The sequence below is a fragment of the Myodes glareolus genome, chromosome 9, assembly GCF_982192425.1.
Source record: "Myodes glareolus chromosome 9, mMyoGla1.1, whole genome shotgun sequence".
NCBI lineage: Eukaryota > Metazoa > Chordata > Mammalia > Rodentia > Cricetidae > Myodes > Myodes glareolus.
Window position 1 is genome coordinate 81,567,813 of NC_142034.1, and position 21,142 is coordinate 81,588,954.

Below are 21,142 nucleotides of genomic sequence, written 5' to 3' on the forward strand. Positions count from 1 at the left end.
TAGAACGCTCTAAAGGTTTAGACAGGCATCAGCTACACTCACGGTTTCTGCAAAGGCTCACCTTTAGCTTTGGGTAGAGGCCAGCTGGGAGTTTGCTTCACTCTCCAGAATAAGCACATCACTTTTCCTACTATTGGTGAAGTCTGAGATGCTACTGAGGTCTTGAATGTCAGTCTTGCTCTTCAGAATTTCTAACTGTGCTCTGGCATTTGATTGCTGGTATCAATTAATATTAGAGTCTCAGCCGGCTATGACATTTGCCCTCCTGGATTGACACCGAGCTCTTGGCCATGTAGCTTTTTCTCCACACTGCTTCCATAGCTGTCTACTCTCTGTCCAATTGTGGTGAACTTCCATACTGCAGAGCTAGAGAGTCTGGGATTCAACAGCCTCAAACTTCTCACACTCTCTCTGGCTTTTTATTTTATTTTTTTCTTTTTCTTTTTTTTTATTAATTTATAAAAATTTCCACTTCCACCCCTCCTCCCAATACCCTCCCACTTCCCCCACTCCCTCTCCTCCTCCCTCTCCAGTCCTAAGAGAAATCTGGGTTTCCTGCCCTGTGGGAAGTTCAAGTTCCTCCTCCCTCCCTCCAGGACTAGAAAGGTGAGCATCCAAACAGACTAGGATCCCAAAAAGCCAGTACATGCAGACGAAACAAGTCCCAGTGACATTATCAATGACTTCTCAGACAGTCCCCATGTCAGCCACATTCAGAGAACCTGGTTTGATCACATGCTCACTCAGTCCCAGTCCAGCTGGCCTTGGTGAGCTCCCATTAGATCAGTCCCCTTGTATCAGTGGGTGAACGCACCCCTTGCGGTCCTGACTTCCTTGTTCATGTTCTCCCTCTTTCTGCTCCTCATTTGGACCGTGGGGGCTCAGTCCAGTGCTCCAATATGGGTCTCTGTCTCTGGCTTTTTAAAAGAGATACTAAGTAAGTTTTAAAAATTAAACATCAAAGTTGACTGTATGGTTTTGGTCAATTCCCAGAGTCATAGTGTAGTTGCTTTCAAGAATTCTGTTTGGCTTCATCATTTTCTGGTGAGAGGATTTGCCACATCTCATCTGTGATACTTTGTGCAACAGTATTAATCAAACTGCAACGCTGACTCTCCAAGACATTGTGAGTTATTCTCTATATTCTCTAACACCATGCAGAAACCCATCAGCAAAGCTTACTTTTTCTCTATGGTCTTTGAAATTTCATGTAAAATATATAATTGTTATGATATTAAGGTAAAAAAAATGCAACCCAGCTCAAAGATTTTGTTATTTGAGTAGTGGTTAGGGGAGAAAGAGGAAAAATAGTTCTGAGATTTACTTTGAGTTACTGTGGTATCATTATTTTATTCATTTATTTTTTTGAGTAGTTGAGAACTAAGAAGGAAGCATATGGTAAATTTGCCAAAGTTCTGAACATGATTTATTACTCCCTTATGTTATAGGTGAGCAAACTGATTTCCACACGATTAACTTTGGGAGTGTATTCAGGTTGTTTCTTTAAAGACAGAACAGCAGAAACCAAGAAAGACAAAGATCAAATGTCTGCTTCTTAGCGGACCTAGGCAGTAGTTTTCTTTATAAAGGGAATCTGCTGGCCTCTCAGAATTTATGACGGCCTGTTTGTGCCATGAATAGACTATAATTGCCCAGACTTTTGCTGCTCTTACATCCTGGGAACACTGCTACCCCTACAGATCGCCTCTCCTAGTGCCTCCACCTACCTGTGTAATCACATTGCACCCACTTCGCTTTTCCACACTTACTCTGCTCCATCATGCAAGCCTTCCTGATGTTTCTCCAACTTATAGAGTGTACATATCCACTTTGATTACGACCAAGATCTTTAACATGCTATTTCTTCTTCTTGAAGTGTCTTTTTTATGAGATATTTAGAAAACATTCCATGACTTAGATGTTTTCAGAAATGTTAACAATTTTGATGGTCTTTCCCCAGCCATCTTTTATAACATCAGGCCTGACCAGTCCTCTTTCATCCTTCCATTTCTATTGCAATGGGCAAATCTATTTATGTGTTGTGTAGCATAAAATAACCTACCGTCTATGAGTATGTGTATTAATAAGTTTTTTTTAAGTCAATCTTTTTTTAAGACCAGAATTTATTCTTATTTAACAGTGCATTCCTATGCCCAAGGACAGTACCTAATAAACAATAAATATTCACCAAATATTTAGGGAATGAGACACATGTCTGGCCATTGTTATAGGTCAGGGAAGTTTAAATATCCATACTTAATAGATTAGAATGTTCCAGTATATAATAAGGCAACAGCTCAAAATGTCTTATGATTTCGTTGTTATTTTTGTCTTATTTCCTTGTCACTGGGTACACTTGTCTTGCATTTATACTAGACTCTGCTTTTCCTCCCAAACTCCATAACATCCTGCTCTGATTAATAAATTGCAATCAATTGCAATGCCTAATTATCTCCCTAGGAAGCCCGAAAAGAATGTAATAGATGGGGCATACTTATCTCTCAGCATGAGAGGAAAGCTATGGCTGGGTAACTCAGAAAAAATGTTTCAAGGAGAAAGAAATGATAAGAGAGCAAATGGAAATTCCTAGGTGAGAATAACTGAAATATGGCAAGCATTTCCATATATCAGGTGCAGTAAAAGTTACTTGATACCTGGAATTCTTCAAGAGTGCTTCTTAAGGATTATCTGAATTCCAAGTTAAATGATTCAGAGATGTTCAAGGTACCTGAGCACCTGTATTTTTGTCAGGCACCTTGAACATCTCTTAATCATTTGACTTGGAATTTTGATAAAAATACAGGTGCTCTAGGTGGGTGGTGGTGGCACACACCTTTAATCCTAGCACTCGGGAGACAGAGGCAGAGGCAGGTGGATTTCTGAGAGTTTGAGGCCCATCTACTACAAGAGCTAGTTCCAGGACAGCTAAGACTGTTACACAGAGAAACCCTGTCTTGAAAAACCAAAAAGACAAAACCCAAAAACAAACAAACAACAACAACAACAACAAGCAGGTGCTCAAATAATCTCCAGGTAGATGAATGGAATTTCCATCTGTGACAGTGTGGCCCAGCAATTGACATCTTTACTGACTCTCTCATGTCCACGATGCACATTAGAGTTCAGAATAAAATGGGCCAGAGGCATATTCCGATTTATTTTGATTTTAAAACAGTAGTTTGCGTTGAGATTGGCATTTCTGTTTATTAATAGGCATTATAGGTACTTGCTACTGTGAGCGAGAAATGCTGCTGAGGGCTGGGCTGTAGAGGTGGAGAAGATGAACCTTGGGGAAAAGTGTGTGTCTTCTGATACAATTACTGATGTTAGAGAGAAGGCAGTGCCCTGGTATAGAAAGATCTCCCTCTGTCACCTGGAATTCACATGAGAATATTCTCAGATGGTTTGAGTCCTTACATGGAAGGATCAGAGGTTACCTCCAACGTGTCTCAGAAGACAGATCTAAAGTCTAAATATGACTTTCCCAGGAAGCTTAATTGATTCAGATAGAAAGATACTTCTGTGATCAGAGATGTCCATCTAGGGAGCAGGTTACTCCATCACTGGCATGATCCAAGTGCTATGGGAGGACCGCCTGCTAGGGGTATCAGAAAGGGTTTCCCAAAGTCAGTGGGAGAGGGAATGTCATCAAGTTTGATTTTATTTTGATTAAGAGAGTCACTGATCAAAAATGGCGTCCTTGTGTTCTAAAATTAATTTCTTATAGAGCCTGATTGTTTTATGTCCAAGAACTTTAGAGGAGTACAGGGTGACATAGGAGACTAAAAAGTTTTAGAGACCTGAAGAAGAAGACAGGCACTGATATTGACAGTGGACACCCTTTCATGGTTAGTTTGTGTTAGTCTTTGTTACGTATCTCAGGTACTTCAGTTTATTTTGTCCTTAGAGCGTGCCCACATGGTGGGCATCATTCTTATTCCTGTTTCACAGGTGGATTCAATTCCTGTGGCCCTTCAGTTTATTCTCTTTTGCTGTAAGAAAATAGATAAGGATAGATAATGTAGAGAGAAAAGACGCTTGTTAAGTTCTCAGTTCTGGGTGTTGAAATGCATGGCTCTATTGAGGGGGATGTGTGGTGATGATATCACAGTGCTGGGGTATATATGAGAGATGAGGCTACACGTGGTAAAACAGGAAGCCCGAGAATGGGGAGGGACCTGTCTTGTGAGAATTAACTCACACAAGGAAGGTGAATCCTTTCTGAGGAAAAGGTGATACCCTCAATGACCCAGTATCTCTTAAAGGCCCTACTACTGCCCATTGTCAACGAGAGATCAAACATTCAAGGACATGATTCCTTTTACTACAAACTACAGAAATTCCACCAGGGTGTGGAGGGTTGTCTTGAAATGACTCAGCTGATCAAGTTAAGACAGAGTTCTCACATTACATACTGGCTCTTTTCCTGGCTTCTGTCTATTCAACCCCCAGGCCTTGTCTTCAATGTTACTTTCTCAGTACCTGCTTTCTCTTCAGTCTGCTCCCCTAAGCCCAGGTAAACCAGATGTCTTATTCATTGGTTCCCGTTCTTTGCCATCAATTTTTGCTTCAGTTGTTTTGCTAGCTGCTCTGCCTATTATAGCGGTAGGAATTGCTTCATATGCATGTCACAGAGATGGAACTTACTGTGCTGAAGTTATAGCTCCTGCTACGTTATAACAACGATACAATGATTATGAGACCCCAAATTTTCTTGGACCATTGCTCAGCCTGAGAGAGAAAAATAATTTCCTTTTCAGTACAGTTTTTATCTGTCACTTTAAAGGTTAAAGGGTTCTTGGACCCACAGTCAGCAACTCTAGCTTTGAACATAAAGGTCTCCTAGGCGGTCCTGCTGTCCCTTCTCGGCCGACTCCTCTCTTCAACCCCCATCACAATGTAAGTGCCAGCTATTCCCAGCTACAGGAGAATTTCTGAGGAGCTGTACTGTCTCCTATCTCTATTAATTCACAGACACCTTTGTTTCTGTCTGTCATGCTTACATCCTACATTTCTGCTTGGATACAATCCAAGGTATTTTCTTTTCTATGAACTCACTCCTGGCTTCATTGAAACTTATGCTATTACATCTTTCACAGAATTCTATCACAAAACCTGTCACACTTCATTTCATTTAGCCCTTTTTGGACTAGATCAGAGACCATCACACTTTTTTTTTTCTGCAAAGACATAGTGAATACATTGGGCTGTGTGAGCCACACAGATTTTGACACAGTTGCATAACTTTGCTATTTTGGCGCGGAAGCCACCTTAGTAGAAGAGGCTGTGTTTCTGAGGGACAGGCATGCGGACCGGTTTGTTCCATAGTTCATTGCTTGTGGATCGCTGTTCCATGTCATTGTCTGTTCTCACCATTCTAGACTACAGATAATTTTAAGTGAATACAACTGTGATGTATTCACCTATATTAGGCTACCCGGATAAAGCCTGAGACCTTCACAGATTGACTGCTTAGACAAACGTTGGCTGAATCGATAGTTCCAGTTCTAGCAAAGACTACTGTGAGCAGAGATTTTTTTTCTTCCGGCATTAGTATTTTAAAATATTAATACCTTAATATTTCAATTTCAGCTCACCTTATTAGTTGGGGCAATGCCTGTTTCCTCACTTTTGAGTTTGATGAGGCTGAGGAGTCCTGTACTTGGCCATGGACTTCAGTGCAAGAAACCATGCACACATGAAGCACTAAATCTTCTTTCATTGCTGGTGAAGGGGTCCATGGAAGGGAAGGTGTAAATAAATATGAGATTAATTATTTCAAGTAGTTCTGAACACAATACCTTTGGACTTCACAGAGAAAGATCTAAAGAACAGTTACCCAAGTGGGGAAGACGTGAGACTCATCTGCACTCAGCCCCTGTATTCTCCAGCCTTATCCCTCCTCACTGGAGCTTAGCTTGCGTCTGTAGTCTTCTCAGTCCTTTCTCTGACTCTCACACAAGGTAGAAAAGGGCATGTTCCCGATGTGCTGTGCCAATTGCTTCTCAGGCTCTGCTCAATGCTGGCTAGACTGATCAGCCTATATTTGTCCTCGATGAAATGTTTTACAAGAGTGTGTGCTGTTCATAGGCTCCATGCCACTTGGAGGCTGACATATCACAGGCCATGTTGCTTCAGAGAGCTCAGTGTATTCACTGTAGTTGGGGAGCTAAGGAAAATTCGTAGCTCCCAGGTACCAATGAAAGATGCAAAGGCAGTCGAGAACTGGAGAGGAGGAGATGCCAACTCTACTTCGGACTATTTTAGAATGGCAGAGTCAGGCCGAGAAAGGTGACAGTCTCTGCTGTTGGTTTGAGCCTCTAACTCTGAAAATGTCCTCATGTTCTTCTCTGTTAATGCTTTAGCTTGTGTTGGTGTGGGTCAGTTTTGCCCCACTGGCCCATTCTAGACATCTTTCTCCAACTGGGATATTATTCTTATTAGTATGTTAATGTCAACGTTTTCCCAAGTGATTTAGGAACTTATGAAAAAAACTCACAGGTAAGTTTTATCCCATCTGGTTTCCATCCCTGGTAGATAGTTTTGCTTTTGCTGAGAACTACCCACCCCTTTCTGAAATCTTGATTCTGGCTCATCTGCCTGCCTTTGACTCTGTTTACAGTCTTGTTCTTCCCATGACTCCTATGATATCAAAGGTTCATCTGGGACCTTTGTGATTCCTGGGACTTCACCAACAGAGGTTCTAGTTTATACAGTTTGGATAGGACTTGGATATTGGTGTTGTCTAACTGCACCCCCTAAGAAGATTCTGATTTTGTGCTGATAATGAATGTAGTAGTTATGGATTGAGTTTTTGAGATAGAAAAGGATCATTTTGTATTGCAGCTCTCATTACTGTGTGACAATAGGAAAGTAACCTACCTTTTCTGTCCCTTACTTCTGTCATTTTATTTAGTGGACTAATAAAACATTACTCATAAGATTCTTATTATATAGAAAAAATAACAAGTGAAAGGTACTAAAAGTCTAGCACATGTTAAACATGAAATTAGAATCTATTCTTATGGTGATCGTGGAGATTTTCTTCTAATTGAAATTGTTTTGGTTTCTTTTGCTAGGATTACAATGAGGATAACAATTTTCTCCCTCTTTCTAGGACACAGATTAGTGGTTTTTTTCCCCATAATTATGGCCAATATTCAAGAAAATGTTAGGTCAGCTGCTCATGTTAAATCTGTTAATATATCATTGGCCCGAGCAAGTCACATGTTTTATACGTAACTCATTATTTATGGGGAGAATTGAAAAGCACCATGGCAGAAATGATGACTATAGGAAGTGAGCAAGGAACAAAAACTTGTAATCAATAATTCAGCTCACATATGTGTTATAGAGTTGAAGATAAAAATCAAATACTAACAGAAAGCCACTTAATTAAAAAAAAAACATGATGGAGGGAAAATTTTCTCCAGAATATTAAACTTGGAGACTGTTTAATTCCAGCAGACTTGCCTCCAAGATTCATGATACAGGAGACACGGGTGAGACTCTGTTGTAGATTAAATATGGGAGCTATGACACCACATTAAAAAGATTGTTGCATTTTTTTTAAACAGAGACACAGTCAAAGATTTTAATCTGTTAGGGTGCATCACAAATATCTTAGAAAGAGGGAAAAATAGAACATTCTATCGAATTTTTCAGGAGTCTTCGATTTTTATCAGACCAATGTTCTCTGAGACCAACTACAGGCTATATTGTGTGAAGGGAGAGTCAGTTTCTTAGTGTTTCATTAGAAAGAGGTCCTTGGGAAAGTTGAAGGTGGAAACACACTGTAAGGACAGAGAAAAGATGAATTATAATGCTGAAGGAGCAAGTAAGTTCAGCTTTATCATATTTTCAGTCAACTAGATAAGCAGTTTCGCTTACACCATGTATCGGAGTGATTATTCTTTGTGCAAGATCTATTCTTGATACCGTTGTCAAAGGTAGGTGTCTTTCCCTGCTGTCTGTTCTGTCCCCTTGATCTATATATTTACTTCAATGTCAGTAACCCACTGAGTGCTGGAATTATCATTATGTGCCACCAGGCCTACATGTCACATACTATGAATTGATAATGACAGCTCTAGCTTTGCTCTTTTTTTCTCTCAAATTTGCTTTGAGTCTTCTGTGTCCCATTTTAGTTTAACATAAAGTGTGTGATTACATCATCTCTTTCTATAAAAGTTGTTATTGGAATATTGATCGGCATTGCTTTGAATCTGTAGGACTCTTTCAATAGGATGGGCATTGGAACAGTCTAAGTTCTTCAGTTTGTGAATATGAGATGTCTTTCCATTATGTGTGCTAGAATTTTGAATAATAATGATTTAAAGTTTTCAGTGTTCAAGTCGTTCATCTTTTGATTAATTTCATTCTCAAGTGTTTTATTCTTTTAATGTTATTTTAAATACATTTTCCATAAATTCCAGTTTAGGTTTTTGATAGTGTGTGTATCAGTTTTTGATACATAATTTTATATAACTGCTTGGCGTGTATTGATTTGGGAACCTAAAAATTTAGTGTGTTTGTGTGTGCGTGAATATATATGTGGATATGTGTGTTCATTAGAATTTTTGCGTCATCATTAAACAGATATAACTTTATTCTTTCCTTTATGAATTGTATGGATTTTCCTTTCTTTGCCTAATTGCAAAATATATTGGATCTAAGTAGCTAAAATGGGCATTCTGGCCTTGCTTCTGGTCTTAAAGGAAGAAAGCTTTATAAGGGGACTCTGTATTTCACTGAGAAAAATTGATTAAGTATTTAAATATAAGACCTTGAACTTTAAGATTTGTAGAGAAAAACAAGAGAAAAACCTCCATGACGTTGAACGTGACAATGAGTGCAGGAATGTGACATGACAGGTATAAGCAACAAAACAAGATTAGGTAAGTGGGACTTGCTCAAATCAAAAGCTTCTGCACAGCCGACAAAACAACAGAGAAAAATAGAATTCTGGGAAATTGAGGAATTAAGGCAAACCATACATCTGCCAAATGCTTAGAAGCCACAATATATAAGAAATATTTAATATTTACATATTTTATTGTATGATTAAGTGTGTTTGTTGTCTGCATGCCTCGCTGTATGCAAATAATACTCACACACACATAATACACACATATCAAGCTGTATGCACATGATACACACATACTACACTGTTTGCAAATAACATACAAACCACACTGTATGCAGATAATACATACCACACTGTATGCACATAATACACACATACCATGCTGTTTGCAAATAACATACATACCACACTGTATGTAGATAATACTCACATACCACACTGTATGCACATATTACACACATACCACACTGTATGCACATAATACACACATACCATGCTGTTTGCAAATAATACACACATACCATGCAGTATGCAAATTTAGAAACACACATTTCAAAACGGAGAATCCTGTGAGCATCTTTTATGCTACTAGTCACTACTCTGGGAGTGCAGAACCCCACTGTTAGATGTAATATTGTATCACATTAAATGACGAGATTGCCATGCTTGGGCAATCCCACCATCCAAGGTACCATGCAAAAGACTGTAGAGCTGGAGCTGATGTTCTGTCTCAGAGGGTGGAGAATATCAGCTCCTGCTGCTCTCTTGATTTCCTGTCAATGGCCGTCTTCTCTCTAAATCCTTTTTCTCTGTTTTCCAACTCCTTCACCAAAATTTAATCTTAAGAACACAGAGTGAAGCCTCCCAAGGCCCTGGTGGACATAGAGCTGATATATGGATCGGGTGAATGGAGCTAACAGAAACAAAACTGCTATTGGGATGGAAAGAGGAGTGTGGATCGTGAATAAATCCAGGGAGGGAGGGAACGAGGAGAAAAGACAGAGCCATTGCTACAGTACAGAAAAGCTCATTGTGAACCCATAGGAGTTTGGCTGCAGGAAAATTTATTTAGATGAGTTTGTGAGTCAGAAATGAATAATGATCCGAGGTGAGGAGTAGAGTGTAAAGTACAAAGCTCCAATATGCCAAAGGCTATTATTAGTCTCTTCTTGCCAGTTTCAAAAGGGAATATGTAATTTGTTTTGTCTCATGGCTTAGGAGATTCTCACAGCAAAGAAGATACTCCTTGTCAACAAAGAAAATAATTTAAGGCTATTTTTTTTATAGCAGAGACTTTAGGCAAAAAAAAAAATGCTACCTAGTTTTGGTAAGTGATGTTAAGCAGTCTATCGGGGAGTAATGAATTAGAGAGAGAAGGGATGGCAGGGACTTCACTGGGCAGCACACACCGTATTACAAAGAGTAAAAGCTGAGACACTAGTGTCTCTGATGGAACAGGCACCCAGAGAGTTAGATGTTCTGACTTTCCAAAAGAACCTATGAGAGGACATTTTCATGTAAATGAGTAGTTGTTGCAATAATTTGTGTGTACAGAATACACTATTCAGGAATCTGAGTCATGTCCCATAATACACAGAGGAGGATGTACACTGTTGAAGCTAGCACCAGACTAAAATTCATGTAAATGGACCCTGAAGGTTGCTTAAAAACTGACTTGAAATTTTCTTAATGACACTCAATATTAATAATTAATAATATTATCTCTTCTTTAATTAATTAATTAATTAATTAATTAAAAATTTCCACCTCTTTCCCGTCTCCCTTTTTCCTCCCCCTCCCGACCTCCCCCTCCCTCTCTAGTCTTAAGAGCAGTAGGATTCCCTGCCCCGTGGGAAGTCCAAGGGCCTCCGCGCCTCCATAAAGGTCTATAAAGGTGAGAATCCAAACAAACCAGGCTCCCACAAAGTCAGTACATGCAGTAGAATAAAATCCCTGTGACATTGTCTGTAACATGACGGAGCTGGCTAGTTGGGGTTTCCGTCCCGCCCGGTACCCCACAATCGGCATGCCCCAAAGAGAAAATCACACACAGGACTCCATAAGGCTATAAACTGATTGGCCCATTAGGTCAGGCTCATTATTAGTCCTTGTAACTTACATTAATCCATTATCATTATCTATGTTAGCACATGGCTCCGTACCTTTCTCAGCTGGGCAAGTTACATGCTGCCTCTTCTGTGGTCTGTGCAGGAGTGGCTGAGGGAGTTTCCTCCTCCCTAGCCTTATCCTATTCTCATTGTCCCACCCCTACTTCCTGTCTGGTTGACCTGCCTATACTTCCTGCCTGGCCAATCAGCGTTTTATTAAAATACATGATTGACAGAATGCAGACAATTCTCCCACACCATTTCCCTCTTTTTTTTTTTAACGAAGGAAAATACCTATAGTCCATTTGTTGGGAATGTGGGCGTAGTATTTCAGGCTACTTCCTGCTGGTTGGGGGTGCTGAGGATCTTATGGGGACCTAAAGAAAATTTAGAGTTATAATCAAGTCCTGACTGGAGTATCCTGTGAGTCTTGATCATCTCAGGCAGCAGTCTTGAATCTGTTTTGGATGTAGAACTCAGACATCTGGGCCATCTGTTCCTGTTGGAGATTTCTCAGGTGGCCTCCCTTGATCAAAGCTGATTTTTTCTTAAATCAGAATGAATCCACAGCCTCTCATTTTCTGTGGAAACAAAAGCAAAATCTCTTCTCCAAAGTAACATACCTTTTGACTTCAGTTTTGAAGCCAAGGTATTTTCAAAATACCTATCTTGGGTTAGTTCAGCAGCATTTATAAACAAAAATCTTTTAGCAACTGTTGCTCCTTCCTCAACAATCAAACAATTCAAAGAGAGCATAATAACATACAGTATCAAGATTCTCTTTGTATTTTCCATCTTTGTGTGGCTTTACTTTAACCTCTATTTCTTTTATTTTTACTTTTACTTTTTGAGACAGGTTCTCTGTATATCTTTGTCCTGGAATAACACTGTAGACCAGGCTGTCCTTGAACTCACAGAGATCCTTCTGTCTCTGCCTCCCCAATACTGGGCTCAAAGGTGTTTGCTACCACACCTTGAACTCAGAGATCAGTCTGTCTCTGCTTCCCAGGCATTGGGATTAAAGGTGTGTGCTACCACACTTTGAAGTCACAGAGGTCAACTACCTCTGTCCCTTAAAGTCTCAGAGGTCAACGTACCTCTGCCTCCCAGGCATTGGGATAAAAGGTGTGTTCTACCACACCCAACTACTCTCTTTCTTCCCTTTTTACCCTAAGAACTTTAACTTTTAACCTGCATGTATTTTTAACACATAGTAAACCATTTAGAGGGTTTTTTCCATCTTTTAATCTCTCTTTACTTCTTACCCCATGAGTGAAAAACCCATGGCTTTGACGGCTGGATCTAGCCCATTCCTTAGATTTCCAGCCTCATGGCAGAGGTACTGCAGGAGCCATTTTTATTACCACAACTCTGTGGTGTTTCAAGGTCCCTGCTGGCAAGCAAGCTGCAGCATTCTGCTCACAGACCACACTCAGTCCAACTGCCTGCCTCAAAGAGTCAGAGTTTGCCCTGGCAGGACAACCCAGAAAGCCTGCATTTTAAAACGGCACAGCTTTTTTCCTGCTATGGCTGAAAACCCGAAAAGCATGCATTAAGCTGTCCCACGCTGTTGTCCCGCGCTACCTTCTTGTCCGCAAGAATGACGCGGGGCACTTAGGATTCTTCTGCAGTAAAGCTTTAATGCGTCTTGAGAGGGAGAGCATCATCTTCCAAAGCGGAGACCCAGAATGAGGGGAACCCAGCCCTTATAAAGGAAACAGTCCTCGCTTCTGACGTGTCACTCTTGGACTGGTCCGCTGCCCATTATCCCAGATGATGCCTCGGAAGTAGGCAGGGACGCAGTGGTAGAGAGTTACTGAGCACATGCGCTGGGATTAAAGGCGTGTGCTACATCACCTTGAACTCACAGAGATCTGCCTGTCTCTGCCTCCCAGGCATTGGGACCAAAGGCGTGTACTACCACGCCTTGAGGTCACAGAGGTCAATCTGCCTCTGCCTCCCAGGCATCAGGACTAAAGGCGTGTACTGCCACACCTTGAGGTCACAGAGGTCAATCTCTACCTTTGTACCTTGAAGCAATGGAGAATGTGGTTGCGGTCCTCCACATTAAGCTTTTCATCAACATCATTTAAGTGTTTTGTAACAAGACCTTTTAAAAGAGCTGCAAGGTTTTGCAACTGAAGCTGAGTCAGGAAGCCTCCCTTAGATGAGAGTGCTTGCTTGCCTCTAGTAAGCAGAGCAGACCCGAGAAATTGCTGCTACCAAGAAAACATGCTTTACTCTATTCTTTCCCAAGCTTTCTCAAGCTTTCTGTGGAATCAGTTATCCACGTCTGGGTGCCATATGTAACATGACGGGGCCGGCTAGTTGGGGTTTCTGTCCTGCCTGGTACCCCACAACCGGCATGCCCCAAAGAGAAAATCACACACAGGACTCCATAAGGTTATAAACTGATTGGCCCATTAGGTCAGGCTCATTATTAGTCCTTGTAACTTACATTAATCCATTATCATTATCTATGTTAGCACATGGCTCCGTACCTTTCTCAGCTAGGCAAGTTACATGCTACCTCTTCGGTGGTCTGCGCAGGAGTGGCAGAGGCAGCTTCGTCCTCCCTAGCCTTCTCCTATTCTCATTGCCCCGCCTCTACTTCCTGTCTGGTTGACCTGCCTATACTTCCTGCCTGGCCAATCAGCATTTTATTAAAATACATGATGGACAGAATACAGACAATTCTCCCACACCCATTGTCCTTGGCTTCTCAGTCAGCCTTCATTGCCAGCCACATTCAGAGGGTCCATTTTGATCACATGCTCCATCACTCCCAGTCCAGCTGGCCTTGGTGAGCTCCCATTAGATCAGTCCCACCGTCTCAGTGGGTGGACGCACCCCTCGTGATCCTGACTTCCATGCTCATGTTCTTCCTCTTTCTGCTCCTGATTTGGACCTAGGTAGCTAAGTCCAGGGCTCCAATGTGTGTCTCTGTCTCTATCTCCATCCATCGTCAGATGAAGGTTCTATGGTGATATGCAAGATATTCATCAGTATGGCTATGGGACAAGGCCAGTTCAGACACCCTCTCCTCTACGCCCAAGGAACAATCTGGGGACCTCTCCTTGGACCTGGGAACCCCTTTAGAATCAAATCTCTTGCAAACCCTAAAATGGCTCCCTTAATTAAGATATTTACTTCCCTGCTCCCATATCCACCCTTCCTCCATCCCACTCATCCCATTTCCTCAAGCTTTCCCGAATCCTCCCCTTTTTCCTTCTCTCTTCCCATCTCCCCTTACATCCACCCCTCCCCCCGTGCACCCAATTTTGCCTGGCAATTTTGTCTACTTCCAATTTCCAGGAGGATAACTATATGATTTCCTTCAGGTTTACCTTCTTATTTAGCTTCTCTAGGATCACAAATTACAGGCTCAAAGACCTTTAATTATGGCTAGAATCCAGTTAGGATTGAGTACATACCATATTCCTCTTTTTTGGGTCTGGGTTACCTCACTCAATAAAGTGTTTTCTATTTTCATTTATTTGCATGCAAAATTCAATATTATTTCTTAAGTGACCCAATGTGTTAAGTCATCATAGCTGAGGTAGTTGTTTGTCCATTAGCATTTGAGTATGACCTTTGACACAGAGTTATTTAAGAGAAATGACTTCCTGATGACTGTTTTTCTAGGCTCAACTGAAGAAAAAGTGACTGACTTTTAGACCAAGACTTTCAGGAAGCAGGGGTAGTTTCTGCATCTTGTCTTTGTTACCTGTATATGGGCAACATAAACATGAGGCGAGAGAAAGTCGAGTAAGGATTCCCACATGTAGAACAGCTGTATTATGAAATCACACTTAGATGAACAATAAATAAGTTTCTCTTATTCAAGTCATCATGCACACATTTTGAGATCATTTTGTTGCTAAGGCTTGAATAAAATTAATAAACACATTCCTTAGCACATGACAGTTTTTGTGAGTGAGACTTCTTGTGTGTGTGTATGTGTGTGTGTGTGTTAGTGCAGGTACTTGTAGAGGCCAGATGATTCAATTCCTCTGGAGCTAGAATTACAAGCTGTCGTTAACCTCTCTATGTGGTTGCTGTGAATCTAACTTGGGTAGCAGGAACAGAAGTCCTCTTTAACTCTGAGCCACCTCTCCAGGCTCTGTAATTACATTAGATACCCACTATCTGAACAGCTCTCATGCATTTCTATCTTGGGTCTACCAACAGGTCGAGTACAACTCTGGTAAGGAATAGTCAAGTCCTGCTACTTCTTTCTTTCTACAATTCTGTGAGGGCAATATTATCATGCATACTCAGGTGCAGAATCAGCATCTCTTTGGTGATGTTTAGCATCCAGTGTGACCCAGGTGGTACGTGATGAAGCTGTGTAGTGAATTATGTTTTTCTAGTTCCATACCATCCTCTTCTTTTGGCATGTGGGTTGAATGGAGTATGCAGGAAAAAAGATTACATGTGGCCTGGAAAAGGATGCTGGAACCCCCACCCCCTTTTTGAGACAGGGTTCCTCTGTAGCATTGGACCCTGTCCTGGAACTCATTCTGTAGACCACGCTGGCTTCAAACTCATAGAGATCTAGAGATCTGCCTGCCTCTGCCTCCCAAATGCTGGGATAAAAGGCATGTGTCACCACTGCCAGACTCCCGTTCTTTGAGGGGAGCAGAGAAAAATGGAGAGCTCAGTAAAAATCAATAAAAAATAAAACAATCTCTTTTGAAATAAAAAAAATAGTCCAAGAGCATAGCGAGCTTCAGAAAACTTCAATAACTTAGAGTGTTTATAACGTGCCTTGCTACTAGAAGTACTTAAAAGGTATGTTTGCTTATCTAAAAGTGATGTATGAGACAATTTTCTAGGGAAACTTCACACTGAATTACTTTACAATAATAGTATCAGACTAGACTTATTTCACTGCTTTTAAAATAAATGAAGGGGAAAGACATTTCAATATGTGAGCAATAGTATGGCCCGATCCTCTTTATCTTTAGGGCATGCACACATGGGCACATAATTTTGGTTTTCGAGGAAGGCAGGAAAGAAGAGAGAGAAAGAGAGAAGATGGAAAATGACAGGAGACTAGGAAATGAAGGAGATGAAGGCAAAGCAGAGAGGGAAGGGGAGGAAGGTTGAGCACTATTTTAGCAATGAGTTGTCTTAGGTTCTCTTTTGTTCTCCGCTGAACGTCTAGAGCTGAGAACTGAATCCAGGCCTATGTCAGCCAAGCACACACTCAAACAATGAGATATACCTTCAACCCATTGTGTTCTTTGATAACTGAAGTCTCAGTGTGCACTGAAAATAGCCTTGTAAACTCTGAATTTCAGGATCCATAGTTCAACTGCTTGCCTTGTCCAAGCTATCTCTTTGAAGGTGAAGCATCTGAGAATGAGAGATTGGACAAATTTTTCAGGAGCTCTCAACTAGTTAACAGTAGGAGCAGGATGAGGAACTATTAGTAGTTCTCATGTTTTCCAATTTTGTCACCTTATAAATTTTTTTTTACCACACAATTTCTTCAATGATGAATATGGTTAACATGGAAACATATAAACTCATAGGTGAAACTTCTGCATAAATCAATATGCATGACTCTGAGCCAGCTACCTACAATGACAAACTTGGCTAAATTTACAGGTAAGTTCTGTCAGGTCCCAACATACATTTACATTCTGGTGAACTTAAGTACAGTGTTCAGCAAATCACGGACAGGCAAAGGAAATAGGAAGAGATTAAACACTTCCTGTTACCATGCCATGTATTCCCATCATGATGGGCTCCACCCCTTTGGAACCATAAGCCAAAATAAACCTTTTCTTTCTTAAATTGCTTTTGGTCAGAGCGTCTTAACTCATCAACAGAAAAGTAACGCATGGGAGTCATGGAACCACACTTCTTCCGTTGGTAATAAGTTTGCTTACATTTCTCCTGGCAAAGTGTCCACTCTGCTAAGTGTTTAGTGTTTAAAGATACATATTTTTCATACAACACCACTCTTGAATACAAGCCAATTCACCACTTCATCTGTTGCTCAGCTGAAGAAAGAGCAATCTGTTCCAAAATGGGAGCAAGTGCAGCCTGGGCTGGATATGCCCAGGATTAGTATTATCTCTTCTAATGCAGTATCTTCTTAGGGGAGCGGATGGGTGATTTCCAAGGATTTATTGTGTTTCTTTAGGAAATGACTTGATAACCCTGTCCTCTGTTGATATTTGGCATCCCTGATCAGAATCCTACAATGTAAATTCACTAGCAAATTTCCTGGTTTCAGTAGCATTAGCACAGCCAAGAATTACACACTTTAATCTCCATAGTGACTGTGTAACTTTGACTCAAACTACATTATTAAGAGAATAGATGTCTCAGGGATGAACAATTTTCAAGATTCTTGTTAGAGTTTAGATATTTATAATATGAAACTGGCATGCTCTTTATGAATTTACTTTTGGAGTGGGTATCATGTAGTCCAGGCTAGTCTTGAACTTGCTATGTGGATGAGAATGATCTTAAAGTCAGTTTCTCCTGTCTACCTTCCAAGTGCTGGGATTGCATGCATGCACTACTATACCCGATTTCAGCATGCCTTTTAAAATATGAAGCTATTTAAGATTCTGCTAATAACACAAGCCAACACAGACTCTTCCTCCAAGATGTAAAGGGTCATAGACTTCCATGAACAGTGGATGAGTAGACAAAGGTCCTGAATTCAAATCTGAGCTCTGTCATCAAAGCTGGGTGGCAACCAATGTGTTCTACACGATCTGACATTTGATTTCATCAACCCATTTGTGTGCACATTATGATAATGATCTCAAAAACTGCTTCCAGACTTATATTGTTTCAATCTATTCAATGTGTTTCCTTTTTCTTGCTGAGACTAAGGCAAGAGAAAATAATTCTCCATAGTCTCTTTGCCCACCTGCCACTTGGTAAACCTGAAAGTGAAAGCCAAATTGGACTTATAATTTGGTTAATTTCCTAATTAGAAGTTCAATGCTGTCTTACCTTCTCCTGAGAGATGCTTTTGTGTTTGCAGGTGCAGTCACTTACTGGAGTCATCTTCACTCTTGATTCTCAACATTCTAAATGGAAGATATCTTCAGTACTTTTTCCCTTTTCTTACACTGTGGCTTTTATCCATTTAGTTTGTTAGCCAGTTGGCAGGTAGGAGTCTCCTGAACCCCTTCTTTCAGGTTAATAATGTCCTTTTTGAATGTCATTGGAGGCTCATTTTGATGCTGGGAGATGTTTTCCCAAGAATCTGAGATAAAGAGAAGCTGATGCATCTTCAGAATCAGAGAAAAGGATATTCTCTGACCTTGAATTTATTTTTTCTTATACTATCCTGAATAGCAATAAAAAATTGTCCCATGACTTTCTATAAGTTTTTGAATTATCCAATGAAACTATCACAAGATAGTTATTAAGATCAAACTGCCCAAGTGTTAATAAGTATAAAATAAAACATATATGTAGCCAAAGGTTTTAAAGATGATAGGGAGCTTTAGATAAGTAAAATGCACTTTTCTACAACTTTTTGGGAGATTTTATAAAGAAAGAAGTGATTTGCATTTGCCAGATATTGAATGATATTGGAGGTAAAAAAAACAAAACCAAAACCAAAACAACCAGCCATACAATAATGCAATAATGACAAGCAAGCATGTAAATACTGTTAATTCTAAAGGATCTAATCACAGGACATGAATCTAATCCATGCTTTCTCAAGCCGAAGTCAGCATATTCTCCATCTCTTTTATTGGCTGTATTTCAGTGGATAGATACAACACTTAATATATGTTTCCTTTTTAAAAAAAATAAAAAATGCTATCTCTTAGAATATGCCTGCTTTCATTGTTCTTCATCTTAACACTTTCTTTCGTTTATCTGTTTCACATAGGTACAAAAGAATGATGAAAGAAAGTTAAAGACTATGGACCCTTTTGGAAATATATATATACATATCTATCTATCTATCTATATATATATCTACCATCTATCTATCTAAAAGTCTTATATGTGCAAGAATGAAAATTACAGGTGAGGCCAAGTAAATGGAACAAAATGCTCTAAAGCTAAACAAGTTCTAAACAATTCCAAGATAATTGAGAATTAAGAGCCCATGTTGAACACTGCTTAGATGACCAGGAACCAGAGATTGGATAGCCCAGAGACCTAGGGTAGAACTGAAAATGACTAGCAAGAATTAAAAACAAAAATCAATTAAATGATTCTTTATGATATTATGCTATATTCATAGATCAGGGCTTTAACCAGTGATCATCACAGAGGCTTCTTCTGATAGCAGATGTGAGTAAGTACAAGACATTATGCAGAAAGAGAGAAAGTCTAAATTTGAGGTATCCTTTGGGTCTCTCCCCTCTTCGATCAGTGAACCCTGAAGAAGAGGGGCAGGGGAGATTCTAGGAGTCAAAGGGGTTGAAGGATACCAAAAGAACATGGCACACCAAATCAACTAGGCAAAGCTCGTGTGGACTCACAGAGACGAAAGAAGGAAGCAAGGAAGCTTACAGGGGTCTACACTAGGTCCTTTGCAAATGTTGTGACTGTTACCTTGATGTTTTTTTGTGAGACTCCAAACAGGGGACTCTTTTACTTCTCCTGGCACTCTTTTCTTCCTATTGTGTTATCTTGCCTAACCTCAATATGAGGGCCTTTGCCTTGTCTTACTGTATCTTGTTTTATACTGTTTGGCTGTTGTCTCTTGGAGTCCTGCTCCTTTCTGAAGAGGAAATGGAGGGGAAATGGATCTAGAAAGAGGGGTGGGTAGGAGTTGGGAGGAGTGGAGGGAGGAGAAACTGTGGTTGGGATGTACTATATGAGAGAATCTATTTTCAATTAAAAAATAAAAGATTCCTGAGACAGGGGAGGTGACTGTGGCTAAGGTCTTCTGCTACTAGTGTTCTGTTTAGGAAAAGCTCTCCCTAACATTCCAGTCAAATTGGAAGTGTGGGAAGATTGAAAAGCATTTATACCTGTTATTTTCCTTTGATTCTTCAGAGCCACAGGACCCAAATTTTCTTCTCCCAGTAGGGGGAGCTGTGTTTACTGAACAGACTATTTCTCCTCTTGTTGGAGTGATGAGGTTTGCAGTCTGGTGTCAAAAACTTGCCTTCATCTCGATGTGATGACATACGCCTCCAATCTAGCCCCTGGAAGTTGAAGTGGAAGGGTAGTGACTTCCAGGTCACACTGGGATACGCAGTGAGATGCAATGTAAAAACCCAAACCAAACCAAACCAATCCACAAACAACCAAGAAAAGAAGATACCTCCTTTACTTGTAACAACATAAAATATGGTGGTCAAGTGACAACAGAGATGCTCAGCCAAGGAAGAGTGGGAAATGAGGAAACACTGTGGAAACATTTAGCTAAAGTGAAGAAAAACAAAGCAAAAACCCAAAAAATCAATAGTTTCTGAAATATACAAGAGAATCCAGGGAAACATCCACCAGGTGCTGTGAACTTAGCCTCTGCGGAAGGACAGGGAAACGCTTTGCTGTGATGTTCTTGGCAATAGGCATTTCACTGACTGCTCTTGCCACGGCTTTTCCTCTCAGCCCTCACAGTGTCATTGCTCAATTTCGGCTGTCATTGGCCTCCCTTTTTCAAGCTATAGCAATTATCCATAGTGATAAGACATGATAAGGTCTGGTGAGTTGAGAGCCCTTACACAATGAGGCATGTGCATGGTAGGAAATTTCATTGGAATACACATTACATTGAATACTTTAAAATTATAATATTTAAGCATTTTATCCTGATAAATGAACTGAGGAATCCAAACGACTTGTCTAATACTACACAGCTAATGTGCTGCCAAAACAGAACTCCTTATTTCAAAATCATACTTTAGTAGGAACCGATGGACCATAGAAAAATAGTAAAAACTGAGCTATCTCCTTTAGAAACGTAGAGACTAATAAAAGAGGGAGGAGGCATATTCAGAAAGGCTGGGGAGTTCTCAGTGAAACCAGAAGAGTGAGCAAGGAGAATGGGGAGAATAAAGGAAGCAGGGAGCAAAGATGGGGGGGATAAATAAAGAGGAGGAGAGATGAGAATTAAAATTCTGTTTCCAGGTAAAAGAGCAGAAATTAACTAATGTAGAACAGCAGTAATGCAAAGACAGGGTTGTTATTCTCTGTATTCTTTTTATTGTATTTTTTT